This window comes from Muntiacus reevesi, unplaced genomic scaffold (genome assembly GCF_963930625.1).
Source record: "Muntiacus reevesi unplaced genomic scaffold, mMunRee1.1 SCAFFOLD_98, whole genome shotgun sequence".
NCBI lineage: Eukaryota > Metazoa > Chordata > Mammalia > Artiodactyla > Cervidae > Muntiacus > Muntiacus reevesi.
The window spans coordinates 357,816-376,430 of NW_027077871.1; the positions used below are offsets into that span (position 1 = coordinate 357,816).

An 18,615-nucleotide genomic window follows, 5' to 3' on the forward strand; every position below is an offset into this window, starting at 1 on the left:
CGTGTATCATGAAGGATTTCCTTTTAAATCACATAATAAAATAAGAATCATTGCCATAAATCTCACTGAATCTTATTTCAAGAGTTCTGGCTAATATAACAGAATGTGAATATGACATAAGGAAAAGAATAGATAAAGCGATTATTTCTGGAAGACACGGACAAAACTCCCAGGAAGTTGGTTGACAGCAATTTCTCAAAGGTGACCTAAATGAGAAGGAAAAACAAGGAAGAAGGGATCAATACATATATGTGGCTGACACAGCAGGAACTAACACAACATTGCAAAGCAACTATACTCCAATTTAAAATATACATATAAAATAAATTTTATATACATGCATATATATATATATATATATAGAGAGAGAGAGAGAGAGCCGGGTCCCAGGATCACAGTGTCAGTGCCCCTGGGAAATGGCATCGGGGGTGAGCTCTGAGCCGCTGGACCTCAGGGGGTGGGCCCAGCACCGAGACTGCAGGAGACCCTGCAGGTGATTCTGATGCACACTCATGTTGTGCGGATGCTGGTCGGAAGCATCTCCTTGAACCCCTTCCTGCAGGTTTGCAAATCCCACTCCCCACCCCCAACTTCCAGAGGACAGAAAGTAACACAAAGCCTTGAAGGAAAAATGCAGCACAGAGCAATTATAGGAAGGAAAAAAAAAAAACAGACACAGAAAAGCAATCTTTAGATACTGTCATCAGAGTGCTGAGAAATCTAGGCCGAAAAGAATCAAAACCTGGCTGCAAGCCCACCATCCATCAGCTCCCCTCAGCAAACTGTAGGGACCAAGCCCAGGACCAGGACAGGAGCACAAGTTCCCCAAAGCTGATGTGGCACCAACATGACTGGTCCAAACCCTAAAGAAACAAAACTCAACCACGAAGACTCATACACAAACCACTGAGGGATGACTCCAAACTGGGAATGCCCTACACCAGTAGAACTGCAGGAATTGGACACATACTAAGACACGCGCCACTCCTGGAGAGACAAACAAAATGTGGGGTTTCAAAACCTGATTCTCCACAAATCAGCTCAGAGATTCTCAATAACTGAAACAACTTCCCAAAAGGAATTCTTTGGACTATAATAACATGATTTCAAAATTATCTAGAAAATTAAATAGGCAAAATATTAAATAAATGTTCAGGAAAGAAAAGAGAGAAGGTCCTGTTTCATGAGACACTGAGATATTACTTTGAGCTCAACTTCTGGACCACGGGCCAGATGGGTTCGAACCCAAACAAGCAGCATGGGTAACACACAAGAGCACTTCAGTATGTGACAAAGGACGCACAACCAAATGACGGGAACGTTATCCCGTCACACAGAAGAAATAAACTCCCCATCTTCTAGGCATTTGTCCCAAGGAAACAGTCAGAGGTAGGGCACTGATGTAGGTATGCTTTTTGGTCTTTTCTATAAACGCAAACTTTGAAATAACAACAGTCAACAAGAGGAAGATGACTGGTCGGCCCCGTGTCTGCAGCGCGTTCTCAGCTGTGGGGGCGCACAGACCGCCCCGGGGACCTCGCGCAGCCCCCCACAAGCCAGCCTGCCCGTGCCGGCCGCAGAGCGCCCCGTGCCCGCAGGGTAGGGCAGCAGCTGTGTATTTCAAAAGCCTACACGTAGAAAAGGCTTAGAATGGAGAAGCTCAAAACATTAACAGTGGTTATCTCAGGGTAGTGGGCCTGTGGGTCATTTTTATTCTTTCCAATAGGAGCATTTTCAAGTGAGAAAATCAATATTTTTATTTACATGGCAAAGAAGAATGTGTACCCTACACTGAAATTGTTTAAAATAATAAAATAACTTTGAGGCACTTTAATTAAAAATGATATATTAACAACAGTAACAGAAGGGTGATTATAGCATACATCTTTGTATTCAACATGCATTTTCTGGGTGCCTATGATTCCCAAAGTCTTAGGCTCTAGGAGATGCTGGAGAGCAAGACAGGAGGTCAGCCTGGGGGAGGGGAACAGGACTGGCTTGGAGCTGGAGGCCTTCCTTCTGGGTTCACACCCAGCATGGCTCCTGGTAGGAAACACATGCTCGGTTTTAGTGAAGAAGCCCTGAAGTTTCCAAAACGAAACAGCAAAGAATCCACATGCATAAACGCCAGTCAGGATGGCTGCTATCCAAAAGTCTGTAAGCAATAAATGCTGGAGAGGGTGTGGAGAAAAGGGAACCCTCTTACACTGTTGGTGGGAATGTAAACTAGTACAGCCGCTATGGAGAACAGTGTGGAGATTTCCTAAAAAACTGGAAATAGAACTGCCATATGACCCAGCAATCCCACTCCTGGGCATGCACACCGAGGAAACCAGATCTGAAAGAGACACGTGCACCCCAATGTTCATCGCAGCACTGTTTATAATAGCCAGGACATGGAAGCAACCTAGATGCCCATCAGCAGACGAATGGATAAGGAAGCTGTGGTACATATACACCATGGAATGTTACTCAGCCATTATAAAGAATTCATTTGAATCAGTTCTAATGAGATGGATGAAACTGGAGCCCATTATACAGAGTGAAGTAAGCCAGAAAGATAAAGACCATTACAGTATACTAACACATATATATGGAATTTAGAAAGATGGTAATGATAACCCTATATGCAAAACAGAAAAAGAGACACAGATGTACAGAACAGACTTTTGGACTCTGTGGGAGAAGGCGAGGGTGGGATGTTTTGAGAGAACAGCATCGAAACATGTATATTATCTAGGGTGAAACAGATCACCAGCCCAGGTTGGATGCATGAGACAAGTGCTCGGGCCTGGTGCCCTGGGAAGACCCAGAGAGACTGGGTAGAGAGGGAGGTGGGAGGGGGGAGCGGGATGGGGAATACATGTAAATCCATGGCTGATTCATGTCAATGTATGACAAAAACCACTACAATATTGTAAAGTAATTAGCCTCCAACTAATAAAAATAAATGAGAAAAAAAAAAGAAAACATAATGCAGTAACATGCAAACATGTCCAAACCATCAGTCATGGAAACAAAAGATAAAACAGCAACAAGGCAAGGCCTTACACCAAATATATCATCAAGAGGATTTAGAAACAAAACACACAGTCGTGGCAATGTAGATGTTAAATTTAAATAGATTTAGTAGGAATGTTGGAGAATGGCATGGCAACCCATTCCAGTATTCTTTCCTGGAGAACTCCATGGACAGAAGAGCCTGGCAGGCTCCATTCCATGGGGCACAAAGAGTCAGACACAACCGATCAACTAACACACACATATAGTAGGAATGTAAACTAATGCATCACACTTGTAAAACAACTTGCAAAATAAAATGCCATAAAATGCTTAAACACTTTCAATTAGTCCACTCTGGGAATCTGCCCCATTGAAATAATGAAAAAAAAAAAAAAAAAAAGAAACCAAAGTCGAAAGATCAACATCACGCTATTGCGATTAAAGAGTTGGACCATAAAGAAGACGGAGTGCCGAAGAACTGATGCTTTGGAACTGTGCTGGAGAAGACTCTGGAGAGTCTCCTGCACTGCAAGGAGATCAAGCCAGTCCATCCTGAAGGAAATCAACCTGGAATATTCATTGGACGGACTGATGCTGAGGCTGAAGCTCCAATATTTTGACCACCTGATACAAACAGCCGACTCATTGGAAAAAACCCTGATGCTGGGAAAGATTGAGGGCAGGAGGAGAAGGGGGTGACAGAGGATGAGATGGTTGGATGGCATCACCAATTCAATGGACATGAGTCTGAGCAAACTCCTGGAGATAGTGAAGGGCAGGGAAGACGGGCGTGCTGCAGTCCATGGGGTCACAAAGAGTCAGACACGACTTAGGGACTGAACAACAACAATCATCTTTGTGTTCAATGACAGTGGAAGCCTGGGTGTTCATCACAAATAATACATCAGACCTAATGTGTTTGTGAAGTAACAGTAAAGGAAACAGATGAACTGATCCCGGGTGAATCTTAGAAGCACTGCACTAAGTGAAAGGAGCCAGATACAAAGGGCCGTACAGTGCATGATGGCACCCGGAGCCAGGGTCCAGACAGACGCGGCCCCAGAGACAAACACGAGGTTGGGGTCGGCAAGGAGGGCATCGGGGAGTGACCACGGATGGGAAGGGGCTCCCTTCTTGGGGACATGGACTGCTCTAAAATTAGAAAATACTGAAAACTGCTGAACTGTACACTATAAAAGGATGAATATCATGGTATGTGAATTTACCTCAATATGCTGCTATACACGAAAAAGTACAATGGAAGTTTTATGCAAATTATGATTACAAATACATAAAATACACAAAGACTTGGGCCCCTGAGCACACACTCACCAGCTTGTGACCACTGTAGCCCGATCCCCAGGCCCATCACCTTGCACACCGAACGGCAGGGCATGGAGACATGGCGTAGACCTGGGGACACACAGGCGTGAGGCACACGCTCAGACACACAGCCCCACAGGTACACAAGCAGCCAGTGTGGCCAGCAGGAGCCACGGACACACTGGACCGTGATCATCCGTGGAGCCTGGACCGTGGATGATGGACCAGGAACACATGGTGTGGACACACCAGCCAGTCCCTTCCTGGGGTTCCACTCACAGGCACCCGAGGCAGGGGGTGCCCAGCCATGAAGAAACATGGGACCACTCGTTGCAGTGTTGGCCTGGGGCCCCGACGCTGACCCAAGCACCCCCAGCCCAGATTCTGGGGTCCCCAGCTGGGTCTTTGTAGCTGCATGTTCAACATATTGGCTGAGTTGGGTCACCCTGCCTTTCCACATCTGTTTTATGATGGGGGGGTCACCTCTGCCCCTCCACAGGCCAAGCTGGGAGCCCTCCCTGAGGCCCCAAGTCCATCAAGTCTGACAAAGAGAGCAGAGATGTCCGGGACAGCCTCAGTCTGGGCTGCCAAGCCCACACAATTGCTATGGACATCTCTCTGACTCTCAAAACGTAGCAGTTTGGACAACAACTCAGCAAGAAGGGTCTGGTGTGCGGCCACCTTGGGATAGCTGCTGCTGTCATGGGGGAGGGGTGGAGCGGGGCTCCAGGGAAAAGCCAGGAGCACTTTGTCTGGGGGAGGCTTGCACCTGCTTGCCCCAGCCCTGGCTCGCCCTGGGCAGGTACACGGTCTCCAGGCCAGGCCCACGCCCAGGGAGACAGGGGGGCTGTGGGCAGACTTGGCAGGGGCAGCACCACCTCCGGGAACTTCTGTGTCACTGACTCTCCAGATGCTGATTCTTGCCCGGGAGGCTGAGGCAGTTGCCATGGATATAGCCTCCTGGTCTCAGCCAAAGATGTCTCAGCCTCTGCCATGCTCGCCACTCTAGCCCATCCTGGGCAGCAGATAAAGCACAGTGCCCCGCACTAGAGGCCCTGAGCCCGCTCCAAACCCTAGAGACCCCAGGCAAGGCTGAAGAAGGGCCGGCCCTGGCAGCGGCAGGCCCCCAACCGGACAACATGACATTCACAACTCACTCAAAGAAAAACATCACGGCTGTCTACTCCACACCAAGGACACTCAGAGGTCAGTACCATTAGTCCCATCATACAGAGGAAGAAACTGAGGTTCAGATGGCACATCCAAGTGTCCAGGCTCACGACCCACGAAGAGGAGGAGCTGGGCATGCCCAAAGTACAGGAAAGTCCAGCTAAATGTTCTCACCCCCTCCAACCCCTCCTCTAGGGCTAGAGAGCAGGTAGGGACCACACAGTGGACATCAGGGGTTCCAGGCCCCCAGCTTCTTTGGGGCATGGGGGGTGGCCATTGTAGAGATGCTCTACAGCCCTTCCCTGACCACCACCCACCTGGACACTGCATCCTTAGACTGGCTGCAGGGCTCTGTCCAGCTTGAAAAAGGCCTAATACTTCTGTCACCTGAAGCAAAGCTCTGACCAGGGCGGTCAGCATGACCCAGGAAGCTCACCCACTGCAGCCATGGAAACCTTGCCTTCACGTCACTGTCATCAGACCCTTCATCTCAGGGTAGACAGCACTCCCCCTGCACTCCTAAAGGTCGGGGTGGCTGGTGGTTACAAGCTTGGACTTTGGCTTAGTCTAGCTGGAATCTGCACTGGTTCCTGCAAAATGTCTGACCTCCTCTCAGTTTCCAGTCTGTAAAGTAAGAGTGTCACCTCCTCCCTGTAAAGATGAGGGGCCCTGCCAATGATGGTTGAGCAGGGAACCTGAACTTCTACTCCACGTAGAAGTTACAAAGCAGAAAACCCTGTCTCCTTACTGAGAAGCATCACAGACCCAACTAAAACAGAGTTAATAAGAACCAGAGTCTCAGAAAAACATTTGGAGATGTCCAGGTTTCAATCGTATCTCATTTATCAAAAAGCCAGGAAGATCTCAAACTGCATGAAAACGACAATCATAGATTCTGACACTTGAGATAACAGAGGCGCTAAAATTTTCTGACAAAGATTTTGCAGCAGTTATGATAAAGTCTTTCCACAAAGAACCACTAACATGTTCGAAACAAACAGAAGAAAGTATCCTGAACAATATAAAGAAGAATTAAATGGAAAATTTATAACTGAAAACTACAATAGGCAATGTGAAAGCTAAGAGGATGGGCTCAACTGTAGAAGACAGGGAACGTGGGGAAGGGCCAAGGGCTGAAGAGCAGGAAGGACCGAGACATCAGGCCAAAGACGGAGCCGGGGCGGGGGGGAAGCAGCGGAAGGAGTGCGGGGAGAGGGGCTCCGGGCTGTAAAAGCCAATCGGAATCGCAGGCAAGGGGAAAGAAGACGAGCCTTCAACAAACCATAATCTTTTAGGAGGGTCTGAAATATCCCAAAAATGAAAGAAATATGACACAGAGACACAAAGTGAGCCTATGCTTTTGAAAAAACCGTGCTAATAGACTCGCTCAAAGCAGGGTTACCACAAGCTTCAATTTTTAAAAAATGCACTATCTGCAATAAAGTGAAGCTCAGTAAATGATGTGTGCCTGTATGTACTCAACAATAGAGCCACAAAATACGTGAAGTAAAAACCAAGAGAAATGCAAGGACAAACAGACAAATGCACTGCTATAAACACAGACCTCAGCACCCACCTTGACCACTGACAGAACGGTCAGAGGCCAGCAAGGACACAGAAGACTTACTAACACCTTCAACAGGATCTAATCCTCATTTGCGGAACACGCCACACAGAAACAGCCATATACACATTTTGCCAAGTTCCCACGAAACATAAACAAAAATGGACCATATCTCGAGCCTAAAAGAAACATTACCAAATTTAAAACAATCAAAATCATACAGTGTTCTTTGACCACATGGAATCAAGCTAGAAATCAGTAACAGAAAGATACTGGAATATTTCCAAACATTTAGAAACTAAATAACACATTTCTAAACAATCTATAGATCAAAGAAAAGTCTAGAGAAAATTTAAGAACACATGAAACTGAATTAAACTCAAAATACAACATACTGAAATGTGTGAGACACAGCTCAAGTATGCTGAGAGGCAAATTTAATACACCATGCACACACACTAGGAAAGAAAGGCTGTCTCAAATCACTGACCTAAGGCCTCACCATAAGAACTGAGAAAAAGAAGAGCAAAACAAACTCAAAGTAAACAGAATGCAGAAAATAATAAAAATAAGGGCAGAAAAAAGTAAAATTGAAAAAAAGAAACTAAAAAATTATTGAAACTAAGAGTTATTTCCTTGAAAAGATCAATAAAACTGACAAACTTCTAGCAAGACTAACCCAAACCTCCCAAAAGAGAGAGCTATTGAGAGAGAAGACATAAATTACCAATATAAGGAATGAAACAAGGGCTGTCACTACAGATGCTGCAGGCATCATAAGAATAATAAGGGACTGCTGTGGGCAACTCTACACACACAATTTTGACAATTTAGACTTAATGGACTATGTCCTCAAAAAAATACAAACTACCTCAACTTACCCAATAGGAAATAGATAATTTAAATACCCCTTTGACTATTTAGGAAATTGAATCCATAATATTAAAACTCCCTAAAGAGAAACTTATAGGCCAACTGGATTCACTGTAGAACTCTACCAAATATTTAAAGAAGAATGCACAGCACTTTTACACAATAGCTTCCAGAAAATAGAATGGGGAAGGAACACTTCCAAATCCATTTTTGGAAGCCTGTATTATCCTGATATCAAAGCCATACAAAGACAGTACCAAAAAAAAAAAAAGAACAAAACAAAGCAAAAAAAAAAAAAAAAAAAACTAAACTGACAGATCAATAGCCTTCATGAATACAGAAGCAAACATCCTTTAAAAAATATTAGCAAATGCAATTCAGAAGTATATAAAAGTATGTAAAAGGAATTACATAGCATGACCATGTTCATTCCAGGAAGTAAGTCTGGTTCAATACTCAAAAATTAATCATTGTAATTCACCATATTAACAGGCAGAGGAAGAAAAGGTCATGTAAGCATATCAATGTAGAATGAACATTTGATAAAATCTGACATTGACAAGTGAAGAAGGAAATGGCAACCCACTCCAGTGTTCTTGCCTGGAGAATCCCAGGGACGGGTGAGCCTGGTGGGCTGCCGTCTATGGGGTCGCACAGAGTCAGACACAACTGAAGCGACTTAGCAGCAGCAGCAGACACTGACAAGAGGAAGCTGATTCATGACAAAAACTCTCAGAAAAGAAGGGATAGAGAAGAACTACCTCAACTTAATAAACAGCATCTACAAAAACCTGCAGCAAAGTGAAAGTGAAAGTGAAATTTGCTGAGCTGTGTCCAACTCTTTGCGACCCCATGGACCATACAGTCCATGGAATTCTCCAGGCCAGAATACTGGAGTGGGCAGCCTATCCCTTCTCCAGCAGATCTTCCCAACCCGGGAATCAAACTGAGGTCTCCGGCACTGCAGGCAGATTCTTTACCAGCTGAGCTAGGGGAAGCAAAAACCTACAGCAGACATCATACTTCACGGGAGGAGTTTGAATGTTTCCTCCTTGGAAACAAGGCAAAGGTGTCCACTGTCTCATTCAATGTAGCACTAGAAGTCCTAGTTGATGCAATAAGAGAAAAAAAGGAATGAGAGGGCAGAAGAAATAAAACTGTTCCATTTGCAAATGACATAGTTGTCTACATAGACAACTCCAAAGAATCTTAAAAAAAAAAAAAAAAAATCTCCTAAAACTAAAAAGTGCATTCAACAAAGTTACAGAAATAAAAACAAATATGAAAGAAAATGTATTGCTTTTCTATGTAGCAATGGCAATGGACACTTGAACACTGAAGTTTTAAATATTGCACCACTTGTACACGCATAAAAATAAAAGAGAAACTTTTAGATGTGAATCTAACAAGATGTGAATGCACAGCTCTTGAATCCCCAAAACTACAAAATACAGAGGAGAGAAATCAATAAGGTCTACATAAATGAAGAGACATATTATGTTCATAGATTGGAAGACTCAACATAGTAAAGATATTAATTCTCTGAAAATTAACAAACTAATTTTATACAACTCCTATGAAGATTTTGTATATATATTGACAAGATTATTCCAAAATTTATATGGAAAAAAAGGAACTAGAATAGCTACAACAGTTTTTAAAAAAAGAATAAAGTGGGAGGAATGAGTCTGCCCAATTTTGATACTTAAATAGTTCTAGTAATCAATACAGTGTAAAACTGGTGGAGAGATGGACACAGATCAATGGAACAGCAGCAGACCCATATACACATGGCCAGCTGACTTCTGACAGAGGAACAAAACACTTCGGTGGTGGAAACACACTTCACAGCCTTTTCAATTAGTGGTACTGGGGCACCTGGATACCCACAGGCAGGCAGAAAACTAACAAAAAGAATCTCAACTAAAAGAAGCCTCACTCCTGAAACAAACACTAACTCGGAACAGATCCCAGACTTACATGTAAAATATAGAATGATAAAACTTTCATAGAAAAAAAAATAGGAGAAAATCTTCGTGACGTCAGTCTGGCAAAGAGTTCTTAGACTCAAAACCACAAGCCCTATCTATAAAAGGGAAAACTGACTAACTGGATTTCATTACAATTTAAAGCTTTTGCTCTGTAAAAGTCCTCATCACAAGGATGAAAAAAAATTAACTACAGACTGGGAGAAAATCAACTAGTATCTAACAATCCAATTAGAACCTGAATAGAATACATGAACTGACATTTCACCAAAATGGAGATACAGATGGCAGACAAACCCATGAAAAGATGTCCAGTATCAGTGGCCATGCAGGTCAGTGTCCATTAGGGGAATGCAAATCAAAACCACCATGATATATCACTGCATACCCACCAGAATAGCTAAAATAAGAAACAGTGACAACAGCAAATGCTGATAAGGATATGGAGAAACTAGATCACTCATACATTGCTGGTGGGAATGTAAAAAAAATGTAAAGTGGTACAGACACTTCGGATAACAGTTTGGTAACATCTTAAACAACTAAACATGCGCTACAGTATGGCCCCATAATTGCATTCCTAGGCATCCATCCAGGAAACTTACGTTCACACGAAACCTGTGCACAGACATCCAGAGCGGTCTTGTGGGTGACATTTCAAAAGCCAGAAACAAACCACGTGTCTTTCAACAGGTGAACAGTTAGAGGCAGTGGGCAGTAAAGAGAGAGAAAGTAGAAGCGTGCGGCAGTGTGACTCGGTCAGCCTCACGGCCGTCCCAGTAAACAGAGCCAGCCCCCAAGGCGCGATTCCATCAACCAATACTTAACGCCCCTGAAGTGACAAAGTGATGGACGTGGGTGCTGGGTCATGGTCATAGCGATTAAGGGGCAGTGAGGCCGGAGGAAAGTGGAAGCAGGTACAGAAGGGCAACAGGGCGGGTCCTGGTCGGGATGGAGTTTCTGCGTCTTGCTGTGCCGGGGTCACACTCTGGTTGTGAAACCATGCTACAGCCTCCCTGGACGGCACCTCAGCACCCTCTGTGCATACTGCAAATCTGTGATGAGCTCGAGATAAGATATTTAATTATTTACGAGGGGATGTTAATAATAGCATCCAGCGCAGGAAGGTCGTGGGACGATCACATTAGAAGAGCAGCCAGTGCCTAGGAGACTTCATGGAAAAGCCAACTTCACGCTTTCGTTCTCCCCTGCTCGTCCTTCCAGCCCCACCCGCTTGTGTTCCACCAGAGGGCTCTGCACCCACGCTGCTTGCTTGCCAGGCCAGGGACCCAGAGAAGCATGGGAGTGAGCGCACCATCCAGGGGGTCTCACCCCATGGAAGGAGCCACTCACGGAGACCGAACCCTGGCCACACGGGGGTCTCGCTCGTGCCCCTGCTGTGCCCCTGCGTCAGTGTATTGCAGGGCTGGACAGTGGAAACACCAGGCCCCAGGACTGATCAGGAAATGGGAAGAAGGACACTCTCGTTTCCTGCCCATTCCCTGCTCCCACACTGCATTCACATAACCAGGGCCCCAGACAGCAGGTGTGGGGAGGGGCCGGCAGGCAGAGAGGGCGGGTGGTGCTGGAGGCCCCCTCAGGGATGCTCCCCCTCAGACAGGAGGCTGCAGGACACCCAGGACACCCCCCTGACCCCCCCATGCGCTCAGCAGTGCCCTCCCCGGCTCCTGCCCCAGTCCAGGCTGCAGAGGGTCCGGGGCAGTGGGCAGCCCTGCCTTCAGCCATCTCAGTCCACAGTCCCTGCTGTCAGACCCAGGAGGCTGATGACCAAACGCAGGAGTGAGAAAGGACCTACTAACTAGACAACTAACCTGGGCCCACCACACCGCAGACACTGCAGACCCGGACTGGTAGCCACGGGGACGCCCAGGATCAGCCAGGCGCCACCTGTGCCCATGGGGGCCGAGGGAGGTCCCCACTCCCCCGCTGGATTTCAGTCCCGCAGCACTCACTCCACGCTGGGAACTGGGGGCCAGGGATCATCAGAGGAGCCTGGAGTCCGAGCGCAGCTGTTGCAGGCTAACCTGTGTCCCCGCAGACTCCTCTGTTGAAGCTCTGACTCCCAGTGGGGCTGTATCTGGAGATGGGATTCTTGGGAGGTAAATGGTTAAGCAAGGTCCTACGGATGGGCTTTAATTTAAAGGATTAATTTAATAGAACAGGGAGAGACACCAGAGACCTGCGTCTGCACACACAGAGAAGCAGCCCGGGAAGACACAGTGGGGAGGCAGCTGCCTACCGGCAGGAAGACACCCCACCTAAGGCAACCCTGCGGGCACCTTGATCTTGGACATCCAGCCTCCAAACTGAGACAGTGAACACCTGCTGTTTCGGGCCCTGACCCCCATCTCAGGCATCTGTGCGGCACCCAAGCTAAGGGGAAGGTTCTGCAGGCAAGTCCATCTGTGGAGCCAGCCAGGAGGGAAGCCCCTGGGACAAGAGCAGGGCAGAGAGGCCGTTAGGCAGAGAAACACAGACCCACATCCTATCATGCTGAAAGCAGCGGCCCCGGGTACATGGGCTCTTATACCCTGGGAGAGAGAGGGAGCCACCAGCTGGAGTGATGAGGGCTCCGAGAGGGGCTCCCCAGAGAGGCTGAGGCCTGGAGAAAGCGAGGCACAGTGGGGCGGCCAGCCGGGTGAAGACAGGACACCCAGGGGCCTGTGCAGGTGGCCTGCGGGGGTCCGCAGGTTCCAGGCCTGTGTGACTCAGACGGGCTGTGGGCAGGGCAGGAAGCGGCCCATCCTGGCGGCCCCCCACCGCTCAGCCAAGGAGGACCTGCTCTCCAGCCTTTCCCCAGTCCAGGGACTGGGACTGGCGTTGGCTCCAGGCCTAGCAACACAACAGGACATTAGCAACCCTTCTCACCTCCGTGTGAATTTGCAGCTCTGGGCTCACCAGCATGAAACAGGGTGAGGGGAGGCACCTGAAGTTCAACAGGAAGGCAGAATCCAATACCCAGCTGCCCCACCCACCTGAACAGCTGCAGGTATATCCACCAGCCACGGGCAAAGACTCCCACTCCCACCAGGCATGAACTTGACCTCCTGTAACCTCTGCAGGCACACCTGGCACAAGATACATGGATAGATGAGCAGTTGCTCCCTGCCATCTCTGCAGAGGGAGGGCTTCCCTGGTGGCTCAGATGGCAAAGCATCTGCCTTCAATGCAGGAGACCCAGGTTCAATCCCTGGGTCAGGAAGATCCCTTGGAGAAGGAAATGGCAACCCACTCCACTATTCTTGCTTGGAGAATTTCAAGGACAGAGGAGCCTGGCAGGCTACAGTCCATGGGGTTGCAAAGAGTTGGACACAACTGAGTGACTACCACACCTCTACAGGGGCACACCGCGATCAGCATGCTGCGGGCACCGGCTGCAACAGTCCCGGGGGCCCAGCACTCAAGACCCCACAGTGCAGCAGAGCAGAGCTCCGGGCCTGAGTCTGGCAGCCTGCACCCCCTGTCCTGCCAGGATCACCAGGCCTTGGGAGCTGGGTGGAGGGGGCTCTCCTTCAACACATGGGGTGGCATCTGCAGGCAGCAGCCAGGAAGGGCCTGGTTCTGGCTCCCCACAGCCCTCCAGGAGGGTGTGAAAAACCCTAAATCATAGGAAGAAGGGGGAGGGGAGCCAGGAGAGCAGAGACACTGAGAGGTGAGCAGTAGAATGAGCCACCCTCAGGGAACCCCATACCCTGCCTCTGGCGCCAGCAAGGGGCTAGCAGCCCAGCAGGGCCACTGGCAGGAAGCAGGCACCTGGGAGCCAGGCAGACACAGCGGCCGAGCCTGTTCCGAATTATCAGCAACGCCTCAGGGACGCTGCCTGGCGGGAGTTTAAAGGCGTGGTCCCCAGCAGCCTCCCTCTGCCGCTCCAGGGGCCGCTGGTCAGAACTCAGGCCCCTCCCCGTCCCAGCGATTCCCAGTGACTACCAGCCTCAGGTGGGGATAGAAGCGAAGGTCCAGCAAACCCCCATCCTGAGCAGGCATCAGAGACCCCGCCTGCAGGACCACATCACGGAACAGAGGAAGAGCCCACACAGGGCAGCTCCGGCCCAAACGTGAGCTCTGGAACCCGAGGTCACGAGCCGAGGTCAGTCCACCTCCAGACCCAGTGTCACTCATGGTGTCTCTGGTCACCTGGAGCTAGGCACGGTGCCCTTGGCTCCCACACGTGGGCACAGGCTCACTGCTCACCTTGGCCCTCACCTGCTGGACCCCTCCTCACCCAGGGCCCAGCCTCCCGGGACCACATTCCCATGCCCTCTGACAGCAGCCCCAGCCAGGCCCCCGGTGCTCCGGAGGCAGGGCAGGGCGTGGACACAGACATCCCTCCCTAGGCAACACAGGAGGCTCAGGCCAGCGACAGGAGACCCTGAGTTCTAATTACATGTCCTGGAAAGAAATCCCAGCTTAATTTGGAGTAAAATGAGATGCTGTGGTTAGAACTGTCCGCAGGGAGCTACCTGCCCGAGCTGGGATAGACCTCTCCTCCCCCAAGGGAAGCTCCAGGCTGGGCCATAACTGGTGGGGGACTCTGGGCCCAAGTCCTCATGGTCTGAGAGGACCCTGCCCGATTCCCAGCTGCAATCAACCCCTGGGGACCAAAGGCTGGTCTGGGCGCTCCCTTGGGGATGGGGAGGGCAAAGGTGCAGGGGTGGGCACGGCAGCAGTTAGGACAGGCGGGCAACGTGGGTGCCACACTCGGGGGCCAGCAAGTTTCCTGAGGACAACCAAGCGGCAGTGCTTCCCACAGCCCAGCCCAGCCCAGGCCCACACTACCTCCTGGGCACTGCTCCCCACGGTCAGCAGCCCACCCCCCAGGTCAGCCCCTGCACCCAGAGCCCCAAGCAGCCCCCATGGCCTCCCAGCCTCTTTGCCCCCTGCCCCCTCCCAGGTTCAGGACGCCCAAGCCCCTCCCACTTGCTACTCTGCTCAAGGTCCTTCTTAAGGACTTCCCCTGAACCCCATGAAGGGGAACGTCACCCCCACCACCCGGCTCCCTGCTCGTCACTGCACTTCACGCCCACGTGGACAGGCTGCTTGTCGCCTGCGTCCCCGGGAAATGCAGCCTCCACGTCCATTGCTGTGTCCCCAGCAACCAGGGCACTTGACAGATACCTTCCGCACGAACGAGGGGATGGGCAGTCAGCCAGAGGGTCAACGGGGAGAGACGGGAAGGTGACCAGCCAGGGGCGCCCAGAAGAAGGCAAGAGGCCAGGCAGAGGGCATCCTCACTCACTCTGCCTGCAAGCCTGTCCCTCCATCGCAGACCACCTGCGACCCACGCCAGCCTCAGCTGATGGGCATGCAGAGCACCAGAGGATGGCTCTCGCCCCATCCCTGCTTTCTCATCTGACAACCCAGCACATGCACTCAGCTTGACCTCTGGTGTATTGAAGTCACAGAGAGATGAGCATGGACTCCAGGGTCCCAGCTGCCCTCGTCCACCCAGACGTCACTCCAGCACGCCAGCTGCACTGCTGCTGTTCTGCCTCCTGGGCCAGGCTGTGGCCCCCGCCTGATTAAACCCTCTGCCCCTCCTCTCCCTCCCACCACTACCCAGTTCTCTGCCCGGCTTTGCTGAAAAACACCCCTGGAGGTGGAAGAGCTGCCCTGGGTGCCCACCATGGACCCTCTGGGCCTACAGGCGCCTCCGTGCAGGCCATCTGCGAGGACCCTTCACCTGCAGGCTGCCTGTCGCTGCACTCCGTGGTCCATCCTCCCCGCACTCCTGCTCAAGAAGGACACGCTCTTCCTTCCTGAAACACTGTCCCCACCCACCTCACTGGCCAGTCCCAACCTACCAGCTCTGGAGTCTCCAGGCTCAGTCAGGGACAGCTTCTTCTCCAGACCCCACCCCTGGGGGTCCTGTCTGATCTCGAGCTCTAAAGGCCATGGAGACACCTGTGTTCTGGTACTGACCCCGTCAGCCACTGCCTCTCACCAAATACCTAGCAGGCTCAGCCCCTTACTACTGAGCCTACACCAAACCGCAGCCGTCCAGACCACACCATGTTCTCCTGAACCCCGTTCCTACATGGGAAAATGAAGCCTGTACTGTCAGTGAGGAGTGGTCTCCACAGCACACCCACCCCCAAGCCCCACGATGTGGCCATGAGCCTGTGCCCTCAGCCCTTGTTGAGCCTCTGGACACCTAGAGGAAACAGAGCAGGGCCAGGGAGACCAGGTGCCCTGAGAATGCAGCCTGCAGGGCAGGGACTGGGGTCTTGTTCACTGCTGTATCCTCAGCTCTGCTTCTGAATAAACAGCGATCAAAGGACGACCAGTGGGCGGGGCAGCACCAGACGAGGGCAGCTCACGTGGCTGGAAGTGTGCAGACTGGGGGCTGCAGCCAGGACAGCCCCGCCCCGCTCCGTGGGCAGGACGGGTGCTGTATCGCTCTCCCCCCCGCAATGCCAAGGCTGTGCCCAGGCATAGTTTACAGGTGAGTGTGTGAGGTTAAGAGGCTTTCCCGATGCAGGGTAGGGTCACAGTCCCATCCAGGGCACCTCCCACGCCCTGCATGCCAGCCCAGAAGCAGAAGCAAGCCCAGTTGTCCTCGGGGACAAGTCAAGCTTCACCAGGCAACACGGCCTTCCCTGTTCACCATGGGGCTTCCAGCCCTCTGAGAACCAATTAAGTAAATGCTAATTAAAAACAACAGAGTGACGAGAAACAACGCCCCCATGGCTCCCACAGGCGCCTCAGCTCAGGAGGGTTAGGGCTCTCTGTGGATCCCCAGGCCCAGGACTCACCCCAAAAACAGACGAGGCCGCCTTCTGTCATGCACCACACAGACACATGTGTACACAAACATGCGTACACAGCTCTGCACATGCACACGCACACACGGGTGCTCAGTCGCATGTGTGCATACATACATACATGTGTGCACAGTCACACGCACACACACGTCCACATGTGTGTCTGAATAGATGCACATGCACACGCACACGTGTAAACACACGTGTGTGTACACATACATGCATGAACAGATGCATGTGTGTGTGCGGATGTGCACACGCACAAATATACATATATGCACTGCTGCACATGTGTGCACATATACATGTGCGTGCATGCACACACATGCAGTGCAGGCGTATATATGTGCACACATGCATACATACACGTGTACACACATCGCCAGTCCCCAGGTGCTGCAAGCAAGAGCAGCAGAGCAACTCCCCCACATGACTCTGGGCAGCATGTGAGCCCCCATGGCACGCAGACCACCTTCCCCATCTGGGGGCTTCCCTCCCAACCCAGAGCAATCCTTGCAAACAAGGTGCAGAGAGAGGGAGCCTGGAAGCCATCAGTGCCAACTCCCAGCCCTCCTCTCACAGTGAGAGCAGAGACTCCACGGCCCATACGAGAGGTGCAGAACAAACAGAAAGAGAAAGGCAAAGGAAGAATAAGAGAGAGAAAGCAAAAGACAGAGAAGGAGAAACATCAAGAGGTAAACAAATAGAAAAGATGAAGACGAGGTAAAAAAGCAGAGATGCAGAGAAGCTTAGAAATGGGGAGACAAAGACCAAGAGATTAAGACAGGGAGAGGGGGAGAGAGAGAGAGAGAGAAGGGGAGAGAGAGACACAGTGGGAGGGCGGGCGGGATAGAGGCTCACGTGAAGGTAGGAGAGAGGAGAGGCAGAGACGGGACTGAGGGCAGGATCTCTGAGGCAAGGCTGGGGGCAGAGGTACAGTCTTGGGACCCTTGGGATCCCCATGCTGGGGCTCCAGGAAGGTGAGCCGTCCTATTCTCTCCTGTGCCCAGGAGTGTGGTCAACAGGCAAGAGAGAGCAGCCGCCCTTGGAAGTCTCCCAGGCCTCACGGAGGGACCAGGCTCCCTGAGCCTGGAATCAGGATATGTTTGTTGGAAGACTCGGGGGTCCTGCCAAGGGGTTGGTGTGGACCTCCCTGCCTTGCTCCCAGCAGCCCAAACAGCACCACGGACAGCACCCCCAGAGGCCGGTCCCACCACCCTCACCAGCTCCCAGCTGGCTCAAGCACAGAGCACCCGAGCTTCAATAGCCCATTAATTCAGAAGACACTCCCTGACCCTCCTGGGGGCCCTGCCTAAGCTATGCTCTGGGGACACCCTAAACAATAATACGTTCATACCCTCAGCGACACAGGCCTAGAGGGAGAGAGATGTAAACAGCCAGTGACACTTCTCGACAGCCCACGCAGCGCCCAGTGGACTGCAGGGCATACCCTGCCCTCCAAGGGCACACTCGCCACCACGCCCCGTCAGTGGGATCTCAGAGGGCTCTCTGTACAAACCCCCACGGCAGTCTGCCCTCGGGCAGCAGACGGATGTGGACGGTGAGCGCCACGCGGCAGGATGACCACTCCCAACAAAAGGCCCCCTGCTCCCTCCCCTCCTTGGTCATTAGGGAAAAGGAACAGACTAGAAAGTCGCCCAGCCTATTATATCCAATTTCAGTGGTGCCCATCTCATCAAAGCCAGTGACAGGCTGGTGCCACCCACAAAGACGGCATGAGGCCCACCGGCCCCTCGGTCATCTCCAGGGAGAGACCCTCTGAAAGCGAGGCACCTCGATTCTGGCCTGTGCTGGGCATGCCACAGGCACTGCTGGAGCCATCAGCAGCCGTGCAAGCAGACAGAGAGCCGGCCTCTGAGGCCGGGGTCGGGGATGGAGCGGGGCTTGCACT

The 18,615-nt window shown here is 50.9% G+C and overlaps 1 protein-coding gene across 2 annotated transcripts in view; it reads right to left on the minus strand.

The window, feature by feature from the left end:
• Nucleotides 1–18,615, minus strand: part of CACNA1B (calcium voltage-gated channel subunit alpha1 B) — a 216,504-nt gene that overhangs the window by 192,188 nt on the left and 5,701 nt on the right. The window lies entirely within an intron of this gene.